General features: G+C 41.8%; 2 protein-coding genes across 2 annotated transcripts in view; one reads left to right on the top strand and one right to left on the bottom strand.

The window, feature by feature from the left end:
• The window catches only part of CEP19 (centrosomal protein 19), a 56,315-nt gene extending 42,983 nt beyond the window's left edge, over positions 1-13,332 (bottom strand). The window contains exon 1 of the mRNA XM_085634210.1: positions 13,241-13,332. The gene's annotated coding sequence lies outside the window, so the exon portion shown is untranslated. The remainder of the gene's footprint in view (positions 1-13,240) is intronic.
• A 213-nt stretch (positions 13,333-13,545) lies between these two features.
• PIGX (phosphatidylinositol glycan anchor biosynthesis class X) overlaps positions 13,546-26,176 on the top strand; it is a 184,847-nt gene continuing 172,216 nt past the window's right edge. Inside the window, exon 1 of the mRNA XM_085634214.1 lies at positions 13,546-13,682. The gene's annotated coding sequence lies outside the window, so the exon portion shown is untranslated. The remainder of the gene's footprint in view (positions 13,683-26,176) is intronic.

Here is a 26,176-nt window from a genome sequence, read left to right as displayed (position 1 = left end):
TGGGTCAAAGATACGAAACATTTAGGGGGACACCTGTCTGATCATTCAGCAGTAATGTTAGCCTTGAAACTCCCAACTAAATTAATTAACAGAAGATGGACCCTAGATTGAGCCATCTTGCTAGAGGAAGAAGTAATTGAGCAATTTGCAATATAAACAAAGAACTTCTTCTTGATCAATTTGGAGGGCACCTCAATAGAAATGGTATGGGATGCTTATAAAGCTTTCCTGAGAGGCTGTATAACATCAATCCAAATTGCTAGGCAGAGGAAATATAGAGCAGAGGTAGAAGAGATAGAGGCCAAAATCCAGAAGTTAGAGCATGAGCTTACTCTCCAGGGGGTTAGAGCGCTTGGGGATACTTGTGAGAATTTGCAATCTTTTAAAATAGAACTGGCAGGGGTGCTAGATACAAGGTTGAGGAAAAGGTGGGAGGCTAGTAAGTTGGCTAACTTCGAGTATGGGGAAGGCTGTGGGCAGCTCCTAGCCTGGAAGACTAAACAGAAATTAGTGAAAGGCAACATAAAATAAGTAGTTTGTGACACCACCAGAAAGCTACTTGAGAGCCCCACAGATATCGAAGAGGCTTTACAAAAGCACTTTGGTAAGGTTTACAGAAGAAGATCTAATCCCACAAGATAAGATGATAGAGGCTTGGTTTGATCAATTTCCTCTAAGTAAAATCAATGAGGAGATGTCTAGTAATCTTAACAGATCGATAAGCCTTAGTGAAATCAAAAAGGCAATTGAGTCAGGAAAAAAAGGCAAGGCGCCAGGACCAGATGGTTTGCCGGCCGAGTTGTATAAATCTCTGGTGGAGGTTCTTACCCCTGTGAAGGTTCTTACCCCTGTGATGAATACGTTATTTTCCCACATCTTTGAAAAAGGTGGGAGTATGCCTCCCTCCTGGAATGAAGCCACTGTCGCTCTGATTTTATAACCATCTAAGTCACCTAGTCAGTGTGATTCATATAGACCAATCTCTCTGCTTAATCTTCATTATAAGATCTTTGCCAAGATTTTAGCAGAGAGGTTAAACGGAGTTATAGGAGGTCTTTTACACGAAGATCAAAAAGGTTTCGTTAGAGGGAGGGGTATCCAAGATTTAACATATAATCTGATCGGAACCATAGACCTAGCGGCACTGCATAAATTACCAATGGCCATTATTACACTTGACGCCACGAAGGCGTTCAACCGGGTCAACTGCGTCTATTTAGCTCATGTACTAAAAAGATACAATCTGGGGGAAAAGTTTTGCAGGGCAGTTTCATCGATCTATCAAACGCCAACAGCTACAATCCTGGTAAATGGGAATCGCTCTGCCGCTGTAGCAGTGCAGAAAGGGACAAGGTATGGATGTCCCCTGTCACCGTTGCTTTTTCATTTATATATCGAGCCTCTTGCGGAAAGGATTAGAAGACATACTCATATACTTCCTTTTAAGTATTAAAATTGGGGGAAAAAAGCTATTTTTATATGCTGATGACATGATGAGGTTCCGACGAGCCACAAGAAGGTACTTCCTTTGGTGATCGCGCTCATTCCAGCGTTGTCTATTTGAAGGCGCCCTACACCGCTCGTCTGAGCTCATGGAGCGATAACGATTAAATTCTAAAGTTTTTAGGATATACAAGTGGTATATTTTTCTACTCCCATAACTGTAAACAAAGGTCAGTGTTTGTGACTATCAGGCATATGTACATTTATTCTATCACCCATTGAGGTGTAACAGGGATCGGTTTTTTTGGTCCTGAGGAAGAAAGCCAAGGGGATGGCTTCTGAAACATGTCGAGCTTGTAGGAGGTGACTCATTATAGTACACCATCTACACCTCCCCACTTTTACTATTCTCAGCCAGGGAAGACAATAAAGTATTTTCGTTCCACTAGCCAGAGAATTTTTAACCATCTCACATTTTCTTTTCACGATCCCTCGCACTACAAATACTCACCAAACACTGAATAAAGTGTTCCTGCGTCTACATAAGTCGTAGCACTCCCCGTCCCGTAGAGGGGCGGGAAGACCCCAATGATGAAGCATGACACTGAATCAGGTTTCAGTGTGTGAGGGGTATTTTTTGAAACATTGCCCTTCCCACAAATTGAGAGAAGGAGCTCTGATCCTTTTGCACCATTTTTCACGTATAACTAAACACTTCAAATAAAAATAAAAATAGCAGCACACACATGGGTGCATATATATTCACATAATACATGGTAGAATCCCTATGTTGGATAAAAGATATATACGTCTGACCTAGTTACGGCTATTCCAATCATATATATCTTAGCACAACAATTCGGCCATATTTCAGGGTATGAGATTAACGAGTCAAAAACCGAATGTATGGCCTGGAATTTGAATGTTAGTCTTCCCATAATGAAAAATTAGATAAGGTATTTGGGTATTAGAATTACGCAAAATATTGAAGACATAACAGATACAAATCTGTGTAGAGTCGGCAAGGAAATCTCCAACTCTCTAAAGGGCTGGGCTTATTTGCATTTGACATTAATAGGAAGAGTAAACATAGTAAAAATGATGCGCTTACCAAAAAAATCATATTTTTATTTCAAAACATCCCATTAGCTTTTAAGGAGGAGGGTCTAAGAAAAATACAGGCAAAAATAAATACTTTTATATAGGCCTCCAAGGGAATAAGAATTTCATGGAAAATGCTGCGGAGAAAGAAAAGTAAGGAAGGGTTATGTACGCCAGACCTAATCTTTTATGCATGGGTATTTTTGATGAGGGCAGGGAAAATGCTCATAAGTGAACCAGATGACTCAGACATAGGGAAAATGTTTAAAGAGATGCTGCGGGATCTAAAAGGAGGAGGTCAAGCCTTCATATACAAATTTGGAGACCCACTTTTTTTTAAGAAGGTACGTCTGAAGTCTCTAAGGGACATAGCTACTATTTGGTTCAAAATCAGAAAGCTTTTAAAAATTAGCTATTATAGTGCTATGGTGCCTATTTGGGACTACCCAGGCTCACCAGAGTCGACTAAAGATTTGCTGGTAACCCCGTTAAAATCAGTCTGGATAAACTGCTGGGCTCAACTTAGTCCTGAGGGTTCTCTGTTATCTTGGGGAGATTTGAGGAGCATCACAGACAGTGAGCTATCTAAATTCAAATATCTACAAATAAAAAGTTGGTCCCAGGCGATTGGTATAGCGGTGGGCTGTTCAAATGAACTGGAGACGGCCCTGAGTATGAGAAAGCGGAACAAGAAAGAGGTGGCAAATCTATACTGGCTCCTGATTGACCTGGCTGATAGTGATTTCATCCTTCCATCGCAGCTGTGGTGCGAGTGCTTGCCCGGATCCAGTACAAAAGAAATATTGCAAGTATCTTATGATTTACTATACTCCACAGTACAAGCTGCCAATTTAAGGAGAAATCATATCTTTTCTCTTCACAGTGTATACTGGTCTCCTCTTAAGGTCTCCAAATTTGCGAAGGGACCTATTCCCTGTTGTCCGAAATGTCAGCAGGAAAAAGCAGACAATGAGCATATGTTTTAAGCTGCCCACTGCTACATCAGTTTTGGGGTTCTGTCACTAAAGGTATGGAAGCCATGTTTGGTTTTGACATCCAGGTGAGCATAACTTTAGTATTTTTTGGTATTTTCCCAAATTATGAGTTGTTATCTTCAGATAAAAGTAAGTTGTCTCTCTACCTCATTTTACTTGCTCGGAGAGAAAGCTGTATTAGGAACACTCCTCCAACTTTTTTAGACTGGGTAAATTCGATCAAGTACACAATGAGATAGGATAGGGCCATTTGGAAGAGGAAAAAAGACTTTTGGTTGCCGTGTATGGGTTGGCTTGATAATATTTTACATCAGGGACACACCAGTCCAATGATTATGCCTTTACATAGAGTTACTTCACCACTCGGGTCAGTTTCAGGGGCTAACCAGATAGAAGAACCGAACAGACCGAATACGAGAGGTTTTGTGTAAAGTGCATCCATTTAGTTCAGACCTCTCTTGCTGGTGCCAATCAATTGGGGGGCCGCAGAGTAAACAAAAACGGTTCTGGATACATCTAATGGCATATGAGGAAAAAAAAAAATAGAAGCTGGTTTGACCCTAAAAAAGGATAAGTGCAAGTTTGGTGTGGGTGAAATCAATTACTTAAGTCATAAAATCTCTGGAAAAAGGGTGATGCCTAAAGAAGGCTTGACCAAAACTATAGTAAGTTTACAGGATCCCTGTTCAAAGGAAGAAGTAATCTCATTCATGGGCATGGTCGAGTACTATGGCAAATACATTCAGAAGAACTGTGTTTATCTACACAGTTGAGAACTCTGGTAGAGAATAATGTGGAATTTGAGGAGAGTCAGATGTGTCAAGAATTTGATATTCTGAAAATGGAATTAGGGAATGCACCAAATTTACAGGCATTTGTTCCAGAAGTGTCAACCATAATAGTCACAGATGCAAGTTGTAAAGGTCTGGTAGCGGTGCTTCTACAAAGAAGAGATGGTGTAGTGTTCTTGACTGCTTTTGCTTCCAAGTTGTAAAGGTCTGGTAGCGGCGCTTCTACAAAGAAGAGATGGTGTAGTGTTCTTGACTGCTTGTGCTTCCAAGTTGTAAAGGTCTGGTAGCGGCTCTTCTACAAAGAAGAGATGGTGCAGTGTTCTTGACTGCTTGTGCTTCCAGATGTTAGCGTGATTCAGAAATTAATTACTCGTCATTGAGAAGGAAGCATTGGTGATATTATGGTCTTTAAAGAAATTCACCAATTTGATTTTGGGTACCAAATTTAAAATATGGTCAGATCACAAGATACTAAGGAAAGTTTTTATGAAAAAAGGTTTGGATTCTATATCTTCCAGGATACGTAGGTGGGTGATAGCTTTACAAGAATTTTATTTTGAAGTAGAGTATATTCCGGGAGTCCGAAATGTCTCAGTCGATTGTTTATCCAGGCTGATCAGTGATGCAACCATGGAAGAGGTTCTAGATGGATTGGTGGAATAGGAGGTGAATGTAGTTGAAGTCAGATGAGGTGTGATTACTGAAGAGGAAAGGAAAGAAGAGTTGCTGAAAGATGTTGAGATAAAGGAAGTAGTGACTGCATGTTAGGATGGAAAGTTTGACTCACTGAAGAAACCATGGGCAATGATAAAAGAGTAATTGTCTGTAGATAGGGGTATTAAGAGGCACTCACTTGGTGCCTGCTCTAAATTTGGGAACTCTAAAGAGACACTGTGAGCTGACTGTGTCCAAGTATGGACATTCAGGTGGAAAGAACTGTCTGTGAATGTATGGAATGTAAGAATAGTGATAAGACTTAATGACTAGGCATGTACTGATGGTGTGTAGACAACTACCTGATTACCCGTAGGAGGAAGTTGCTATTGACATTGTTGGACTGCTTACGGCTGACCATAACACTCCGTACCTGTTAGTCTTGTTGGATCTTTATTGAAGGAGGGTGGAAGTGGTGTGTGTGCAGGAGGTAACCTCATTGAGTGTAATCACATTTTTGATAGAATGGTTTAAAAGTAAGAGTTTCTCCTAAGAGTATTCTCTCAGACAATGGGCCTCAATTGTGCTCAGATAAAATGAAGAGATTCTTTGCTTCAAGTGGGGTTCTTATCAAAAAGAGTTCTATTTATCATCCTCAAACAAATGGAGCAGTAGAGAGGATGAACAAAATGTTTAAAGAATGTATTCAATTAGCTAGGGCTAATGGTCTTGATTGGAAGTAGGAACTGCAACATAGAATCACTGCATATTGTATGACAATATATTCTTCTAATGGTAAGAGTCCATTTGAACTGTATAAAAGGAGGACTCCTAATACTGTTCTATGTCCCGGCTGGATGAATTGGGGGAAAGGAGTGAGATGAGAGAGACTTACAGTATAACAAGAAAAGTTATTTTTATGCTACAAAATATTTTAAACAGGTTGAGGTTCATGTGGGAGATTTGGTGAAGATAAGAGAGCGCCAGTTGGTTGTGCTCAATGGTCTAGATTTGCCAAAACACAAAAAGTAATTAAAGATATTTACGAATGCCATTAAGGAGAATGAAAGGGTATTGAGCATAAATTAAATTGTTGTTTTGAAATGTGATAGATCTCAAGACAGACCAGGTGAACATTGTAAGGAAAAGGTTGAAATGAATGATGAAAAACAAAGTTCACATTTGGACAGAACAGTGGCCATAAAGAGGAGCACCAGATTACGTAAGAGACCTGCTTATTGAGATGTATATGTTAGTAGATAGGGTATCACTTTGGGGGCAAATGAACTCACAATATGACTCCATATTGGGCATATTTAATTTTGTTGATTTGTATTTTATGCTTAATAATATTTTTTTGTTTTCGAGTGTTAAAGATTATATTTGTCTCAAATTGATATTGCTTCTAAAGAAGGAAGATGTGTGGGGTCTTGAAATGACCGTCTTACATCACTAGGTTGGAATTCTAATGTAGTGCTGGGAGGGCTGGAGGGTGGCTGTTATTGGATGTGACTTGATACTAAGGAGGCTGATGGATGAAGTGTTCAATAAAGAAGACTTACCTCACTACTTCTGCATCTGTGGTTACTGAAAGCGCTGCTTCATTACAAAGTGATTTGTACTGAAATCAATAGAAGCTGCTATTTAGTTAGCAAATCACTCTTTACAGTTTTTAAAGATCTCTGTCACTAGCCTATAAACAAAGTTTTAAGCGAGCTTGGCCCCTTTGGGTCTCAGACCCAGTAGTAATTTAAAAAGGACATTGAAACAGGTCCTTTTCGTGCCCTATATTCATGTCCCTAACTGTTCACGCAAAAACAGTGATCAATTTCTGAACAATGATTGTAAAAAACGTTAAATTTAATCCATGTCCTTTCTGCTTATATTTCACATGCTTTTTTGATCTTGCATTCCCTGTGAGTGTCTGTTTTTCCCAGGATGTTGTGTTCTTTTTATTTTATTTTTCGGAGACAGACTATTACTCTTGTCTAGTGCATAATTTGAATTGAGTCTCATGCTGGTGTTTATAACAGGGCACAATAGAATTGAGGCTGAAGGCAGCGTGACTTTCTCTCAGTGCCTGTAAAGGGCAAAAAGACTTTTCGAATACGTGGTCATGCAATCCTTGACCCCTCTGCAAAGTGCAGAGATCATCGGTCACGAATGCCAGTTGCAGCTGTTATTCTATGCAAATGTGTGGGAAGGGTGGCACTGCAAATTTTAGTGTATATATTTAAGCCACACATTTAATTATATGGGCCCCGCCTGTAGAAATAAAGACACTGGCAGCAATAAGTTCAAAGGATAATATTTATTGGATGTAGTACACACCCACGACTGGAAGCGTCCAACTACCACAAGTCTCCACCGCAACTGACTCAGTTTGAGACATACGTGCAGATGCCTTTTCACTGTCCAAGCGTGGAACCACAGTTAAAAGTAAGGAAGAACCTCAAACAATACAATGTTGGCCTCGAGGAGACCACATACACTTGCCCCGCAGAAGATTGAGGCAACTAATTACATACTACAAAATTTTCCCCTTTAACAGACATAAGGAAGATAGAAGCAAAATAAACTACTATACAATGCAGAATGTTTGCACAAAATTACACTGCAAAACTAGTTATAGCAAAGCTTGGTCCTTGAACCTACACGGCAAATATGAAAAGTTATTCCAATACATAATCTTCAAATCTGCAAGGCAATTTGCTAAAGCAACCATTTTCTCTGTTGAATATTCACTCACCCGCGGAAGCCATTGGGGCCAAAGGATCTTGAAATATAATAGGACCAACTTCAGTCATCGTAGTTGGAAACCACAGTATCTTGTAACTAATCATAAAATTGACGCTGATCTGCATTAGAAGCAGAACGTTTTTTGAAGATGTCGACCTGTGAACCAGTAAGTCGCACCAAACTCCTCTTGTTCCACCATACCTTGTTTTCCAGAAGGGCAGAACCTTTGCTAACCCGTACAACGAGTGCATATGATGAATACCTAGAAGTTCCCTTTATCACTCTAACGGGGTTTTTAATCAAGACCCAATCACTCACCTTTAAAGGATCATTTTTTAAATGTTTGCCAGAGCGAAGCGAGCTTTCATGACATTTTGTTTAAGCTCAACCCTGGATCTAATGGCATCCAGAGATTCAACTTCCTGAAAACTCTTGCTAAGAAGCCAATTAGGACACACATTGAAGTGCACCTTCCTTCCTCTAAGCAACATAAAAGGTGCTAACCCAGTGGTACAGTGGAGTGTGACATTATATGGCCACATTCTGTTCCATACAAATTCTTGGACATCTAAACCTGAGGACAATGCGGTCTGCACACCTACCTTGACCATTCTGTTCCTCCTCTCAACTAGGCCATTGGAGGAGGGCGAGTACAGAGCCACTTTAAGATGTTGAATGTCATTGCACTCTAGGAACTTACACATCCGTTGTGCAGGGAAATGGGCACCATTATCTGTGACAATTATTTTGGTGATCCTTCCAACTTGAAAACATGTTCTAAAAATGTCATGGCATTATCAGTTGTGGGACCATCACAAACCACAGAAAACATCAATTTTGAAAAGTAGTCCACCATTAAAATAAAAAATGTGTTCTCAACAGGCAACACTTCATAGGGATCAGAGAAGTCAATACCAACTTTGTCCTAGGGACCTTTGGGAAATGGCATGAGATGCAGAGGTGTGTTAAGGGTTTTCCTTCGCTTGTCAGAGAGTAAGCATTCCACACAACTTTCAAAGATTGTCCTAACTTGTTTCTCAAGAGAAGGCCACAAATAGTATTGTTTAAGACGTTGACATGGTTTGGTAACCCCCAAGTGACCATGTTGCGCTGTCTGAATAATTTCTTTGCGCAAACTTTCTGGAGGTATGAAAAGATCATGATGCATCACCATCTCATCAAAAACTGAAAGTTCAGAAGCCACAAAAGAGAAACCTTTTATCTCACAAGAAAGAGTTCTACTCTCCGGCTAGCCTTTAATAATGAACTCTTGGACTTTAATGAGATTGGAGTCTTTGGAATATGCCTCCCACCAAGTCTCTTCAGAAAGGGGAGCACAATTCTGAACAGCATCGACTCCCGCTACAAAACACTCTGTATCTTCACTTTACTCTGTTCGCACTCAAGTGACATACATGATAAGCAATCTGCTCTAAGTTCTTGCCACCAAGCAGATGTTTGATAACAAAATGGTACTCTTGTAATGTGTATAATAAATGCACCAACCTGGCGGATGCCTTATTAGTTCCTCCACCATTAAGAATGTACATTAAAGGCTTATGGTCTAAATACACTTCAAACTTGTGTCCCCAAATGTATGGCCTGAACTTGTGTATTGCCCAGACACATGCAAGTGCCTCTCATTCGATAGTGCTGTTTCGCGTCTCAGCAGGTTACAGTGTCCTGGAAGCGAATGCAATGGTATGTTCCTTACCGCCAAACCATTGTCCAAGTAGGGCACCAACTCCTGACAAACTTGCATCCACATTCACAAAGCATCTGCATTCATCCTGAAAAGGTTGTAAGGCTGGTACCTGCTCAGTAATAAGTATGACCTTGTTAAATGTGCTATGCATGACAATGCTCCATATGAATTTAGCACACTTTTTGAGTAACGCTCTCAAAGTTTCTACTATCTGAGCATACCCATGCACAAATCAAGCATAGGATTCGACCAACACCAGAAACGAACATAAAGCATCTTTATCTTTGGACAGGGCAGCATCACATATTGCTTTGATTAAATAAAATTGGTTTTGATACATTCTGGCAACAAGGTATGTCCTAAATAGTCAAGTTGTACAACTTTGAAAGAACTTTAGATAGGGTGTCATTTTGGGGCTCACGAATGCTAGTGAACATCAGAATGTCATCCTGGTAAGTTTGGACTATAGGAATGTCTTTGAAAAGGGTGTCCATGAGCTTCTGGAACACGCTACCAGAGGAGACAAAACCAAATGGCAGCCTGAGGTACTTAAATGCACCAAACAAAGACACAAAAGTTGTACATTTCTGAGGCTCAACACTGAGAGGAATTTGGCGATGGGCTGACTGTAAATCTATTATAGAGAAAAACTTGGAGCCCCCACAGACTGGCCAAAAGGTCCTGAATTTTGGGGAGGGGGTAACTGTCCACGAGAATGTTGCTGTTAAGAGAGAGCAAGTCAGCACAAAGTCTAAACTCCCCAGATTTTTTTCATACTACTACAATGGAGATACCCATGACGAAGAATCACACGGTACGATTATTCCCTCCGAGCATAGATTTTTCAAATCATCTCTGACATTCAGAGGCAAAGATCAGACCCTATGTACCACAGGTTGAGCATCTGATTTTAAACGAATTTGGTGTTCAAAACCTAACACAGTACCAAGTTTGTCAGAAAAAACTGTGGGAAATTGGCTTCAATAGCTGAAGAAGTACCTGGAAAGGAAAGCTTGTTAGAATCTCCGACAATATTTATAGTATGCATGTCATCCTCCAGATAGCATTCTGGAAAACCAACTAGCACCACAGCATTATCCAACCAAGGTTTTAGATAAATTCCCATTCTCGCTAAGTCTTGCCAGCCTAATATGTTCTTCCCTTTGATGGCTACGTACCCTTTAGTGATGGTTTGTTGGACTAGGCATACTACTTTTGATTTAAATAGCCAAGCATGTCGATTTCAGTTACCCCAAAGGCTTTTGGATTGATATCTGTCTGAGAAAGTACCATGAAACCTTTCCATTTGTCCTGAAAAGTGATACTAGATAAAATTGTAATTGGATGTAGTACGCACCCACGACGGGGAGTGTGTGACCTTCACAAGTCTCAACCGCAACTGACTCAGTTGCCGAGAGACCTGCAGATGCAGTTCCGCTGCCCGAGAGTGGAACTACAGTTAAAAGTAAGCAAGAACCTTAAACATTACAATGTTGGCCTTGAGGAGAACACATACACTTGACGCTTGACTCGGGGAAGGACGAGGCAACTAATTACGTACCACACAGCCCCCACTCATACTTTTTTCATCCTATTTAAAGTCCAGCCTATAAACATTGTCAAATCTATTCATATAGGTTTATTATCAACGTATTGAGTTTGACCAACATCTTTAAAATATATCATTCATAAATATATCACTCTATTGTCTTGCATTGGCTCCAACAATAGCTTTGCCCCCAGGGCTTTAAATGGGCCGGTACTGCGCTGTACTGAGAACCGGCACTTTTTAGGTCTCGCCGACCTGCATTGCAGCACGCATGCGCTGCTCGCTCTGAAGTGGACTTGAAGCCCCGCCCATCATTTCTATTGGCTGACGTCATCGTTTATGCTAAACGATAGGTTCCGATTCAAAATGAGGCTTCTTTGTTACCGCCCTGTCTCCTTCTCGGACGGCCCATCCGGACTGGATCTTTCACTTGCGGTGTTTCAATTAGTTAAGCATGCACTATTTGGGAAATGGACACTGATGGGGACAATGACGGCTGCAGCCCAATGCGCTCTCATTTGTATGTTTTTCATTACTTTAATGAGCGCGGCGCCCACTAGGGACACCGCGCTCACTTTATTTATTTATATCTTACAGCAAATGCTTGTTTATTTAGGACGCACTCGTATGCTTTTTTACTTGTTTATTTATGTGCTAAAAATTGGCGGCCGCGCGCCTCGTTGCGTGCATCTCACCCAACTCGTAACGCTAGGCTTGACCTAAAAAAATGTTGATGTTTGAGTGGACCTGAGCGCCGCGCTGCTCTTTTTGATTTATCTTTTGCTCAGTACTCCACACTATGGCATCCAGTGTCTCTTAATGTGGCCTTTGCGAACAGGCGTGCAGGCATTCCCCGGTTGAGATGCCTCACTACCACAGGCGCCTGTGTCTCGTCACCGGAAAAGGCTCCATCTAAAGATAGTGGCTGAGACTTAGACTGGCTTCCTGAGTGACGTTGCTCCACTGACGAATAATCAGACCATGGCCACATGTCCCTCACCCCGGCACCCAATTGTAAAGTGGGAGAGGCAGCCAAGTCATTTGTCAAACGTGTGAGTAATTCGACTGGAAACATGCTTCAGGGAGTGAGGATGAGCAATGCAATGTATATTTTCTACTTCTTTGCGCATTAAACTTTGGGACATTGTATTTTTGTGAGGTTGTTAGTTTAGATTGTGAGGAGCAGATAGGCTTACAGTCACACTGTGGGAAAGAGGAGAAGCCATGATTAGCAAGGACCCGGCGTGTATACTTAAGTAGTCAAGTTTCCCCTGCTGCATGCACTACTGAAGCATCACCTTGTTCTATAGAAACAGGAGCCGACTTTTCAGAAATGGAACCTTGCAGACTACCTGTCACGTGCCCCCCATCTGTGCCTTAGTATATCCACAGGTAGGCAAGTGTAATATTGAGGGGCCCGAATTCCAGTTGTAAATGTTTTCTGATTGACACAAGAGTTGGTATTTTTGGTCTTCCACTTAATTAGGAGCAAACCCAGGTGCTCGCCGTTTCTTTTAAGACTAGTTATTGAGGCCAAAGGATTAAATATTTTTGGTTCTTGACAGTATTATATTGCAGTGTGTCATTGCCCTTTGAGCTTTAGGTGGTCCGGGTTGTCAGTCTACAATGCAGACTGAAGTCTGATTTGTTTTCAGATAATGTTTTATTAGCATTGTAATTGTATTTATTTAGCGCTTACTACACTTGGCGAGGCGTTGAAGCGCTTTACAGCGAGTAGCAATGCACTTTTATTTTTCCATTTCAAGCACTGTTTGCCCTATTATTTCAAATGTTAGTCCATATTCCCCCCTCCAAGTTCGGATCTAGTTGAGCCTTTTTAAAAGCATCGCTGACAGACCAGTTTTGCCACTGGTAGAAAGAGTGCATAACGCACCATAGTTGCGTCACTTAAACAGTGTTCCAGTATGTAATATAATATTCGCACATGAAATACGGGAGATTATGTTTTAGTGTAAATCCGCTAAACTGAGCTCATGTTTATTAAATCTACTGCCGATTTGCAGAGGGTTTCACAGTACTTTTTCGCTCAGCCACAAGTCAAGAGGTACACTCTGTATAGTAAGAAGGCAATCTGACCTTTCCGGTTATTGATTCTAAATAATACACAATTCCTAATGCAATATTTGTAAATGCGTCAAATAATCTAATCATTTATATTATACGATCAAAAGGACCATCATATAAACGTAATAAACATTTCAAAAACAAGTCTTGTTCACCTTAAAAGGCAAATTTCAATTACCTGGCAACGACGGCGTTTGAAAACATGGCATATGTATTTACAATGGAGATAGGTGCAACGAACACAACAGATTAATTTCTCTCTAAAAGAAGCCCAAACATGTACAAATCTTTCAAAAGAAACCTGAAACAAGGCCAACCCTATTAATGAAGAGGACGGGTTAAAAATGGGCAGCATTTCTGGTGTGGGGCGAACGCCCACACCCTTTGATCTCACTTCGATGCAGGGGTAGGAGTCACATAAACATAGTGTGAATTAAAAAAGTGTGAATGTGACGCCAAAAGGAGTTTCTGCGCCCGCGCCAAGCTCCATTTCATACGGGTATACAGCTCCATGAGGGGCGGTGCTTTCGAGAGATTGACCACGTGAGAAAACCAGGAAGCGCGCATCTATTAAACGAGCAAGACAGAGCTGGGAAACACATGAAACTAGATCACGGCGGGTAATGCATAATTATTCTTATACAGTTGATTTGCAGTATTTGAGGTAATTTAATCATAGCTGCCAAGGTTTCACATTGATTATGTGTGAAATTATTTTAGGTGTATTTATGAGTAACATTCAAGGACTATGAGTGACACTTTCTCGCGAGCAAAATCAAGCAAACGAATTCAGCTGCAAAATGCAATATTTATCTTTAGGTTTTTACGTTTAAGGCCAATATTTAGCTGTTATCGGGATCAATCTCTTACACTGTGCTTAATAATAAAATAGAACCAGTTTTGTCATGGTTGGCAAGTGGCACCATGTCACATAAGACCCATGGCTAGTTTTGCCTTAGCCAACAACACTTAACATACTGGTGCTTTAGAGCTGATGCTTAAAATGGGTTTTTAGAGTCCAATATAAATAAGGTTGCTGTTTTTTTTAGTACCAAATGCCACGTGACAACTTGGCTGTCAGAAGCAATTGTATGTTTTAATTTTCCTAAGACTAAATGAAAGCTAAACAGTATCTTTACCTAGTCAGTGCGATTTTATAAAGGGGGCAAGCCATGAACCAGGTCCTTATCCAGGTGATCTATTTTAGCAGAGCCAGACTTCACTTGTAGAAGACTTCTTCTCCTTTTATCTGTATTCAATCTCTGGCTGCAGTCTGAGATTTTCTTTCTGCATTGAGCTCCAGTGGCACTGCTACACCAGTGAAATAGGCAGACAGTTATTTAGTGTTCCGAGCCCCTTAGCTTCCTGGACATGCTGTATTCATGCTGCCTTGCAGCTGGTCACAGCCTGGGTGGCATTGGTGATGAAGAGAGCACATTGTGCGCTGTCAGCTGTACTAGTGCCTATACCGGCACAGCATAAGTGATCCTCCAGAGAGGGTAGAGTCACAGGAGAGGACGCGGAGTGGTATGGTGTCAGAGACGCCGACCCTTGAAGACTGTTTGACTACAGGGCGGTGTCCCCACTTCGGTCCTGGGATAAAAGAATCAGTAATAAGATTCGAATGTAAGGTCTTTTAAACCATTCTTGAAGTAGGTCAAAATCGGACTATAAATACTTGAAATAATCACAAGAGATCGATACCCTGAAGAATGCCATTGACCCACAAGGGCAATAGAAATGGGCTGAAACATGTTGGTGTAAGAAGATGGGGTACAGGAGCTGTAACTCCTCGTAGACACCCAATACGAAATGTTTAATCCTGTCAAGGGGAACCATTAATAAATAAGTTCCCACGGTACCCTCTAAGGCAGTCTTTACTTGTAATTTTCTCTGCATTAGGGATCCCTCACTTGGAAAACTTTTCTTTCTTTTCTCCTTTTCTTTTCTAAAAAATATCAGCGCTCCACCCAGTGTGTTGATCTGCACCTGGGTGTTGATAGCTGTCCTATGATGAAGCATGCCACTACATAGTCGGTGAGGGCAGTCTTAAAAAAATCCAATGATTTTCCCCAAGATTTTCACATCTTTGACCCTCCAGTAAGGAATTCTGGTGCAAGCACACCTAACATAGAGTGAGCATTCGCTCGACTCCTGCCTTTCTTTCATAATATTCTCCAGTCCTTCTCTTTTTGTGTGTTTTGAGTTAAGATGTGCACCTACCTGCCAGCATCTCTGTCTGACTGTGGATGCAAGATGAGCACTCACAGCAGACTCAGATCCATCCAGTGCTTATGGAACTAATACAAAACGTATTCACTCGGGTCGCCATGAGCGGAGGCTAGTTTACCTTGGGATGGAAAAGCATTGCATGGACTCCTTTACTGCTGAGTTGCAGAAGGCCCGACTGGTAAATGCCTGGCTAGTAAGCCAGCAGTTGAGAGCACTCAAATAAGTCAGACTTGTTGACAAGTCTACAGAGGGACTAAGGTGCGTGTACCTCCATTGATATCGCATAACAAGTCATCCCAATCTCGAAGTGAGAGCCAGAACCCCTCTTGTGGCGAGGTAGAACTGCATATGACCGCTGGTTCGCCAATATCGAGTTCCCTTCCTAGCCAGAGCAATGGGAGGGGCTAGTCGGCTCCAGAGCAACATTCTACGAGACTGGACTGGACGAGGCCAGGACTGTGAACACATTACCACAAATGTGTTGGTCTAATTCGCAATGCGTGGTATATGGCAGGGCTGTTTCTTCACAGATGTTGTGGGCTACGTAGTGACTAGCTTCCTCCCCAGCCCGGTAGCATGCAAATGAATATGCCACACATGGTGCTATGGATTGTGCATCTTTATTCCGCAGCATACAATCACACACTGTCCTCTTGTTACGTCATAACCCTTAATGACCAAACCTTAACACCTCCCAACAAGATACGTAATTCCTTGTTGAGCCCGACCCAGAACCTCAAGCTTCCCAGGGCACATAGTCTCACAACCATACATCTCCCACCTTGGTAAATAAAAAAATACAAACAATAGTCACATTATATTTCTTCAATAAGGCGTTGAGGCGCTCGTACTAGTCGGCCAGATCGAGTACTATGAGATGGTGAAATGCACTCTTGATTGTGCACTGATGGCACAGTTCTGATGCTTGAGCTGAACATTCAGGCGGTGTCGTCTCATTCATGATTGCAGGAGCTTTTGACTGTCGAGGTAGATGGTTAAAGTGTGATGAGTCCCGGGTGATGGACTTTCCGGTACGATGAGCCGTCACAATATGTACTTTGCACGTCACAACCCTCAGAGGATCAACAGCAAACTGAATGTCTGTTTTTCGCTTTCGTTTTTGCTTGACCAGGACCTAGTCACCTTCATCGAAGGGGGTTTCCTGAGCTCGTCTGCGACGATCGGCAAATGTTTTCATCTGGCATTTCCCCCAAAACCTTATCAGCATTCAAGCATCAGACTTCTGTCCACTGTGGCAGTTTGGTTTCGATGGCTCTCCCAAATAGCAAGGTGGCAGAGCTTTCTCTAGTTGTGGATTGAGAAGTTGAACGATAAGCTTGGAGGGCTTGACACAGGGCTTGGTTGAACTCAATTTCATTACTTTTTTATCATTCTGGTTCCCTCCATCAATGCTTGTTGAATTACCTGTTTGGGGGCACCCATGACTTGTTCCACAGTCCATTTGCTTTGTGCCACAGAGGTGTGCTCTTTTGATGCTTGGCATTTAGTCTAACCAGAAATTCCTTCAATTCTTTGCTATTGACCAGCGGACCATCGTCCGATTTAAGAATGGCGGGAATACCCCACTCTGCAAAGATGTTCTCCAGCTGCTCAATGACCTTGTAATGGGTTGTTGATGATAACTCCTCTACTAAAGAAAAACGTGAATGCTCATCAATAACTACAGTGAGATGATGTCCTTTTTGTAAAGGCCCAAAGAAATTAATGGCAACTCTTTCCCAGGCATGTCCAGGAAGGTCAGACTTTGTCAGTGGATGCTGTGTCACTTTGGGGGAAAGGCAGTTGCAAAGATGGCACTCATAAAGTTCACTCTCAACTCGCTCATCCAGGTGCGGGAACCACACTCAGCCTGTTAGAGCTCTTTTGATAGCTACAATACAATGATGTCCTTCATGGGCTAGTTCAATGACCTGTTGTCTTAGGCTCTCAGGAATGATGATTCTGAGCCTCTCAATACAACACCTTCCTTGGTAATGGAAATTCATCATGTGCATTTTAGATTTTTTTTAAATTCAACTTTGTCCGTTAAAGGTCGAACATGCTTCTTCCACGAATGGATTAAATTGATGTCTTTGAGGATAAAAGACACACAATTGATAGATGGAATGCAGAACAAATCAAAACATGCACCCCCAGTCAAGAGATCTGGGTTAAATCCATCATTCTTTTGCTCACCATGCCACCCCAGTTTAGACCTGGCCATATGCAAATCAGTCTTGACCCTGTGCCTCATTGGGAACAGTCCAGTCCAACATTGAGGATAAGCATGTTCTTATCAGCATTGATCTGTTCAATGGATAGGGCTGCTGGCATGCTGGACCTCCTAATGAAGTTAATGTACTCCTGAGCTGTTTTAGATATCGAACCGTGCCACTGTAACAGTACTCCTGAAAAGTAATCAGCAGAGTTCTAATCTTTACCCAGCTTGTGTACAATTGCATAATTATACTTTTGCCATCCCAACCGCCACATCTCAATGCAAGGGAGCATCTTGGCTTTCGGGTTTTCAAAAATAGTGAGCAGAGCTTGGTGGTCTGTAATTATAGTGAACCGTTTTCTGTATAGAAAAACATGAAAATGCTTGCAAGCCCACACTACAGCCAGACTCTATTTTTCCGGCTGAGACTAGGCTCATTCTGTATCAGACAGGCTTCAATTGGCATAGGCCACATAGAGTCTCTGAGCATTTAGATGACCATTATGTTGAGCAAGGATTGCCTGCAGCTCCACCGGCCTCTCATCCACTGTGAACTCTGTATGTAACTTGGGGTCAAAATAAGCCATCTCGGTTGTATTTTCAATTGCATGTTTTATTCTTTTGAAGCTTTGGTCACATTCAGCAGACCACTTGAAAGGGACATCTCGTTTTGTCAAATCTCTCAATGGGGTACTCACAGTAGCAAAGTCACCAATGTACCTTGAACAATAACTGCCCATGCCGAAGAAGGATCGCTGCATGGTGACATCTTGTGAGGGGCAAGTATCTATCTGACAGTACTTTTTGCAGATGACGATACTCCAAAACTCAACCTTTTGTATCTGAACAAACCAACATGAGTCGAAAAAGTAGTGATGTACGTGCAGTTCTCCTCCAACTCGAGTTGTTGGTATCCCGTGTTCAGGTCAATACGGGTGAAGACTTTGGCACCATTCAGTTGCATGATCATGTCAATGATGTGTGGACCAGGTGTTTTTCTCTCTCGATTGCTTTGTTGGCCTGGCGCATATCAACACAGATGTGCACTGCACCTCCACTGTTCTCTTTTGGCTCCACTGGTATGGGAGAAACCCATGGTGTAGGGCTGGTGCAGTACTCAATGATGTCATACTTCAACAGCATTTCTAGTATTTTCTCAACAGCTTCTCGCAAGTGGAAAGCTTCTCTAGGGTGCCTCTGGACAACAGGGGGAATGTCTTACTTTAATTGTCTTGAGCCTGCTTAGGCCATGAAATAACGACTGGAACTGACTCACAATTTCAGATTGAGGGTTGAGGTTGTAATTGATAGATATCAGTCCCATGTCTGCAGCGGTGGCAAAACTGAGTAGGCATGCACTGGACGATGCTCCTTGAAGAAACTGAATTGGTGCTTGCACTGGTACTGTTTTATGTCCAATGGTCCTTACGAATGACCCTTGACTCTGCAATTGTTTAGATACAGCTTATGTGTATATTTTTGTGTTTGACGGCGTGGCACAGGAGATAGGCTATTGAACTTTTTGACCGGCATGCTGTTAATCGACGGACCACTGTGTATGATAAAGGTTATGGGGCAACCGTTGACCTTTATTGTATTCTTGGGGCAGTGTCCAAATAAATTCTGATGTTTCGTGTGGTGGTTTGCCTTAGTCTTTTGTTCGTCTTTGCAACCAGCCACACCTACATGTGCCTGTCGTTCCTTGGTCGGTGCCATCATGGCACAACCATCTTCTTCACTGGTGCTAGATAATGATGTTGACAAGCCTTTGTAGTAAGAACGTGACAGCAATCAAGTTTGTGTGGTTTCTACTTGTCGTACCTAATGTAGCTTTTTGGCTTTGTGGGTGTTGCGAGAATGCTTCTGGAACCTTCTGGCACCCGTTTTATCTTTTCGTTGTGACGTAGTTAGTTTCACTTTTGCTTTGCAAACCAATTATCAAGTTGTTGTCTTTACCCTAGCGTTTGCACGCTTGTTATATGGCTGGACATTTGCGTTCATGGGGAAATGAAAACCCACATCGTAAACACTGCTTTTTCTTCTTTGTAGGCGCCACCTTGCATGTATCTATCTGGTACTTATGCTTGAGTTTCATCATCAACGCTGATTCATTTTTTTTCTGCTCCAGCTTCCAATCAGCGGCTTGTCGATCTGCTATTCCTCGATCCTTGCAGCCATTAATACTTTCTCTAAACTGAACGTCTCTCTTAACATGCATATTCTAAACAAATCTGAAAGACATCCATCAATAACTCTGAGGCGTATGGCTTCATCATCATTACATTCTTTAAACTTGCATTGTTTGATATGTACATCAAGTCTGTCAACAAACTCATCCATCGTTTCACAAGCTTGCTGTCTAGCTTGATTGAAAATGTACCTTTCATAGTCAACATTTAGTATTGGATTGAACTTGGCTTCCAACTCTTCCTTGATTTTATGGTATGATACAGCATCGGCTTGTGTTATTTTCTTTATCACCTTTTTCACTCCAACACCAGCAAGGTTCTTTAAGTACATAGGGTCTGATTTAGATCTTGAAGGATGGGTTACTCCATCACAATGGTGACAGATATCCAGTCTGCCAAAATTTAAATCCTATAGGATATAATGGGATTTATATTTCGGCGGATGGGATATCCGTCAATGTTGTGATGGAATAACCCATCCGCCAAGATCTAAATTGGGCCCTTAATGATTTTCTCATCATCTGCTTCTTACAGTCCATCTATTAAATCATCGAATGTCTCGATCCATGCAGTCCACCTGGTGCCAATATTCTGCTTCATCGCTATGTTGTATGGTGGTGGTGGTTTCAGGAATGTGGTGACACCGTACTTCGCGCTCCCTTCTGCAGCCATTGAAAAATGTAACTATTCCAAAGGCCGATCGGTGCACTAGATGCCACTTGCCACTGTGCACTCATCGGTGACTCAACTGGGCCTGGTCATCATGATTTGAGGTTGTGTGGCACTTCCCTAACTCTTGCTGGTAAGTGTGTTTGCACTTTCGTACCTGGTTATCACTGCCTTTAGTGTTTGCTTCATATGAAAACTAGCTTGGTGTTCTGGCACAACGCAGTGTTTCTTCTTTCAGCCTTACCTACGGATTCTGGTGGGCTTTTCGAATGTACACCTCCACTGGGCCTTCAACTTCTTCGAGGGCTGTATATGGGCATAAGTGGGGCTTTGATTCCACACACGCCAACTTCAAACTACTACTCATCGATTTGGGCTCATGTGGCCCACACAAACAGTTTGCTGTAGTGTTGCAAACTCTCAGGGAGAGCAGTCTCCTTTCTTCTTGGCACAGATCCCCCTACTCTTCGACAGTTGTAGCATCCTCCCCAGTTTGGGAGCATGCATGTGAGTATGTCACACATGGAATGACCACCTTGTAATCAAGTTTAATTTTGGGTGGTAGTTGTAAAACGTAGTAATAAAATAAACTATGTTACAGGCACTGGTTCTGCATACGCAGCCAATTTTACATGCAACAATAACGGATTGTATTTTATGCAATATATACATTGTGATTGCTAATGTTAACTAGTCACCTTTCAGTTTGTGATTGCTGTATTCAGGTGTTAAACTGGTAGTGATGCGATGAAACACTTGCCTAGACAATTTTGTGTATTAACACGACAAAATAATAAAGTAATGCTGCCAAAGAATATGCACTTATCGCTGCAATAATTTTAAATTAACTTGCTGTCTAATTTAATATATTTTGGACCTTCGTTGCCCCATAACACACGTCTCTGGTTAAGATACACTCTTACATGGCAACTTGTGAATTTATCTGGTATTTTAGTGTTCTACATCTTAAGAAGAGCACAATTCATTTACAGTTGCAAAAACATTGATGTGCCTATCAGGTAATGGCTCGATTACTTACTGGTAATACTCATTACTCTTAGGTGGTCTCGTCACAAATATTACTTGTGAGTTGAATCCTACCTCTGAGATAGGAAACATCAGGAGTGGTGAAAATGCAAGCCTTGCAAGTTGAGTGCCAAAACAGGCTGGCATTCCCAGTATCATTCTGTTCGATTCAAGCACTGTTAGAGGCCCATAAGCCATGGATCATGGTGAGTTCTAATGATGGAGATAAGAATGAGTTGGACTTAGAGTAAATAATATGATAGTTAAATAATGAGACCATTTCTTCTATGTTCCTCAATCTCTTCCTAGTCATTATTTATTCCAAAATCACCTCAGATCAACAAACTGTGAATTTTAATGAATAAATAGTGAACCAAAGCAAAAGCAAGAAACTTAATCCTAAGTAAAGATCAGATTGATACGATTTTACAGAACTTAAACCCCAGAAGCAAAATGTCAAACAGCATTCATAAAGTATAATGCTTAATAAAATTATTTTCCAAAGCTCATGTTCCAGGTCTACATATCTGTCAATAACATTCCATGAAATGCCACACTGGAAGCAAGAACGCATCACGTGGAACATCCTTAAATCCTATATTGAATAGTAGTGTCTTGGACAATGTAAACCAGTGTGATGGTGGATTTTATCCATCTGCTTATAGTCATTGAAGATGCCTTTTTACCTTCACTAGATTCCCAAACGTCACATACAAGTTGACCCTGAAGGAGCAGTACCTGGCAAGATAAATGAGCTAAACTGTTTTAAATTGAAGCCGATTCAATAACCTTCCTTTTACAGATAAAGGGTGAGGCAAGAATGTTGGTATCACTACTTACTGTAAAGTATGAATGCATGAAAAGACAAGTTTACTTTAGGAGCAAATACAGATTCCGGTTTTAGCACCACTCCTTCCTGAACAAATTTCAAAAAGGGAAGACAGCACAATAAAGCAGATTATTCACATCCTATTCAGGCTGAAGTACAGGTCACCAATAATGCTACCTTGTATGAAAGAAGGATGTGCCTGAAGAAATTTGAGAATCAAGCACTATCTCACAGAAGAATGCCTAGAAAAACGCATTCAAACAGTCTCGGTACAAGCACATCATCATCCTGAAGGTTGTTACGGGGCCCACAGTAAAGCCTTGAAAACAAATTATTGAGCCTTCCATGAGGAAAGTTAAATATTTAATTAAAAATCATCCAATAAAAACGGAATATATCCGTATGAGAACAAGAGGAAGCTGACACCAAATGACAAATATATTCTCCTTGTGAAAAGAGGACCAGTGTCTAGAGTATGACTTCAAAGTATAAGCTTTTCTGGATAGCTTCAGCTATATGGAGTAGAAGACCTTTGCTTTGTAAGCCTATCCTCTCAACTTACAAGCCAATCGAGTCTGATTGGAAGAGGCAGAGTCACAGATGTAAGAGGAGATGGAGACAGCAGAAGACTCCAAGAAGGAAATACTGCCAGGGACTGAAGAAGGAACAGCCAAAATCTGTGTGGCTAAAAGAGAACTAATACTACAATTCTGTGTGTTCCTCCTGAACTTTGCTCAGGAGTCTTGGAATGAAAGGAAAAAAGGGAAAGAATACAGTGATTTCTTGGGTCACTTTCCCACTAACTCATCCACCCCTCAGGCTCCTAGGTCTGGGAGCTGGAGTAGAATCTGGTTAGCTGAATATTGCTCCTGGAATAAAATAGGTCCAAACATAGGGTGCTATCCTCTTGGACACCTGAAATCTAATTCTGTGATGAAGAGGGAGGTGTGCTGAGCTGATATCTGTGAACATTTTCCAAAAAAGGAGAAATTTCTCCTGACTTCTTACTCCATTTGGAGGACTTGATCTTATCCAACAACCTGCTTTTATATTAGGAACTGCATACCAGTATTGTTTAGATATTTCCATGGGCATGTATGCTGGACTTGAATAAATATTAGCCCTCCCTTCCCTCTCTTGGTTTAACTGCTTGCACAGGCTTTTGCCCGCAGGAATCCACATTTAAGGCTACCAGAAGTTTGCGAATGGCTCTTCTGGCCCAATCTTTTTAGAAAGATCTACAATTTCTTTCTTGTGTCTTTTAGTACCTCCTACAACTAGTATGGAGGACTATCAAGGACTTAGCTTTGGTGATGAAGCAGCAGCTGAGATTTTGAGAGCACCATCGCTACTGGGACCGTATGGCAACTCAGCCTCGGGTAGTCAATCAGAAGACTGGTCCTCGCTAACCAACATGAAACACGAATGGCTTAAGGCGACCCTCCACGGGGCAATGATGACTGAATATCTTTGGGCCAATATAGCCCCCAATGGCCTTATTGTTAATAACGTCCCACGTTTATTCTTAGAGGATGCAATTTTCAAAAAAGAATGGTCCTTAGTGGCGTGGAAGTGCACTAGGGACTGGCTGATCCTCATAATAAACACAGCTAAAAGAATTGCAGACACACTACTAATCAGAACACAAACAGCAGAGGGTGCGATAAAGGTCATTGTCCAGACAGCAGCTTATAAAAGCAAACTGGCTGAGATAAACGCGGAAATTGCAGACAACAGGGAATATCTAATGAAGCAAAAAATTTCAAAGCTCCAAAAAGATATTCAAAAATTCTCCACAGAGAAAATCTACCCTTATCTTAAAGCGGATTACACCAACACCACAACAGAGTACTCCTCGGATGATAGCTCCAATTCATCACGAAGAGATTCGGCATCTAACAGTGATTCAAGCACTGGGAGCTGCAACAACAGGAAAACAAGACCCTTCCACCAACCTGTATATCCTCCATATAACATCCCTCCATATCAGGGACCACCATTTTGGCAATACCCAATATACCAACAAGGACCACCACCTTTCTTCCAATCTGGACCTGAGCCACCTTTTTTAGACAGAGGTTGGGAAAGAGGAAGAGGGCGCAGAAGAGGCCAAAAAAGAGTGCAATGGCAGGACCAGCTGACACGATCAGTGGAAACCAGGAGCCAAACCAGGGGGAAGAAAAACTGATCATCAACCTCTCCTCAAGAGCCATCACACCTATAGAGAAGATGGTTCTTCAAAAAGGCCTTGATTATGTTCCCACACCTAAGAGTGACAGGTTCCGGGATAGATGCGAAATACAAAGTCTTTCCGCAAAATCCGCCTACAAACTTTTTTTCAGGACCAACCGCCACCCACTACGAGTGACTCTGGCCTCCATAGACCCTCCACCTTCACTCCAAATAGTAGCATAATTCCCAAAGAGGTACTAACGTTTGAGCAAGCAGTGTTGAAAGATCTAAACAGAACAACAACCCTGGCTCCATTTCACAACTTATCTTCCCATGAGACTGCTGCCATCAAGGCCCTGGCGAATGATGTAAATATCACAATCAAGCAGGCAGACAAGGGTGGGGCAACTGTGATCATGTCCACAGCGGACTATGATATCGAGTGCCGCAGACAATTGAGTGACAGGAGATATTACACTCCCATAAGAGAGAATCCCACACCCAGACTGAACAGTACCATCTCTGCTATGATCTTTTCTGCAGAATCAGAGGGAAGGATCTCTAAGAAAGAAGCAGAATTTCTGATAACCAAAGAGCCCGTTGTACCTTACTTCTGCTGCCTTCCAAAAATTCATAAAGGGGTTACCCCTGTCCCTGGACGCCCCATCGTATCAGGTATTGGGTCCATATTGGAACCCCTTTCTAAGTTCGTCGACCATTTTCTACAACCATTGGTCAGGGCTACTCCTTCCTTCATTAAGGACACAACCAACGTTTTACGTCTTCTTGAGGAGACCCAACATCCAGAGGAAGTAAACCTGCTGGTTACCCTGGATGTTGAGGTCCTCTATACGAACATTTCTCAAAGGGCAACCCTGGATGTCATTGAGGATGCCTTAAACAATGTAGAGTGGGATTCTCCCACCACACTGGCTTTTATAATGGAGTGCGCAACACTAGCACTAACAGAAAATTATTTCCAATTTGACACCCAACTCTATCATCAAACGCAGGGTACATCGATGGGCAGCACGTTCGCTCCAAGCCTGGCATGTATGTACATGTCGGTGTTTGAGGAGAGAGAGATCCTTAATCCCAGAAACCCTTACATCTCCAATGTGCTGTTATGGAAACGATTTATCGATGACATACTGATCCTCTGGAAGGGAGATCGCAACAAATGCGACGAATTCTGCGCATGGATTAACACTTTGAACCCCTTTTTGAAATTTACCAACGCTATCTCAGAAGGGGAAATCCCATTCCTTGATCTATTGATTAGACTGGAGGAGGGCAAAATTTCCACCGCCCTATATCGCAAACCCACTGACAGGAACAGTCTCCTACTCTTTAGTAGTCCTCATCCTAGGGCTCTCAGGCGAAACTTACCATTCGGACAATTCCTCCGTATTAGGACTACAAGAAGGAGTCAGATACTTTAAAACAAGACCTTCTCCAGCGTGAATACCCGAGGCAGGTGATTGCAGCTTACAAAAGGGCTAGACACAACAATCGTGAAAGCCTATTGGAAGACAGAATTAGAGAACCAGACAAAACCATTACATTTGTTACCATATATACCCCTAACTCTAATCGATTGAGGAGTATCATCCATAAACATTGGAACATCCTCAAAACTGGTACACTGAATCTTGCCACACCTAGGTTCGCATTCAAGTGGACCAACAACATTAAAGACATGTTGATACACACAAGACCCAGGAAACATCGTAACAACATACAAAGAACACTATGGGATTTACCGCCTATCAAGGGGCA

The sequence above is a fragment of the Triturus cristatus genome, chromosome 11 (assembly GCF_964204655.1).
Source record: "Triturus cristatus chromosome 11, aTriCri1.1, whole genome shotgun sequence".
Lineage (NCBI taxonomy): Eukaryota > Metazoa > Chordata > Amphibia > Caudata > Salamandridae > Triturus > Triturus cristatus.
This window is presented reverse-complemented; position numbering and strand designations above follow the sequence as displayed.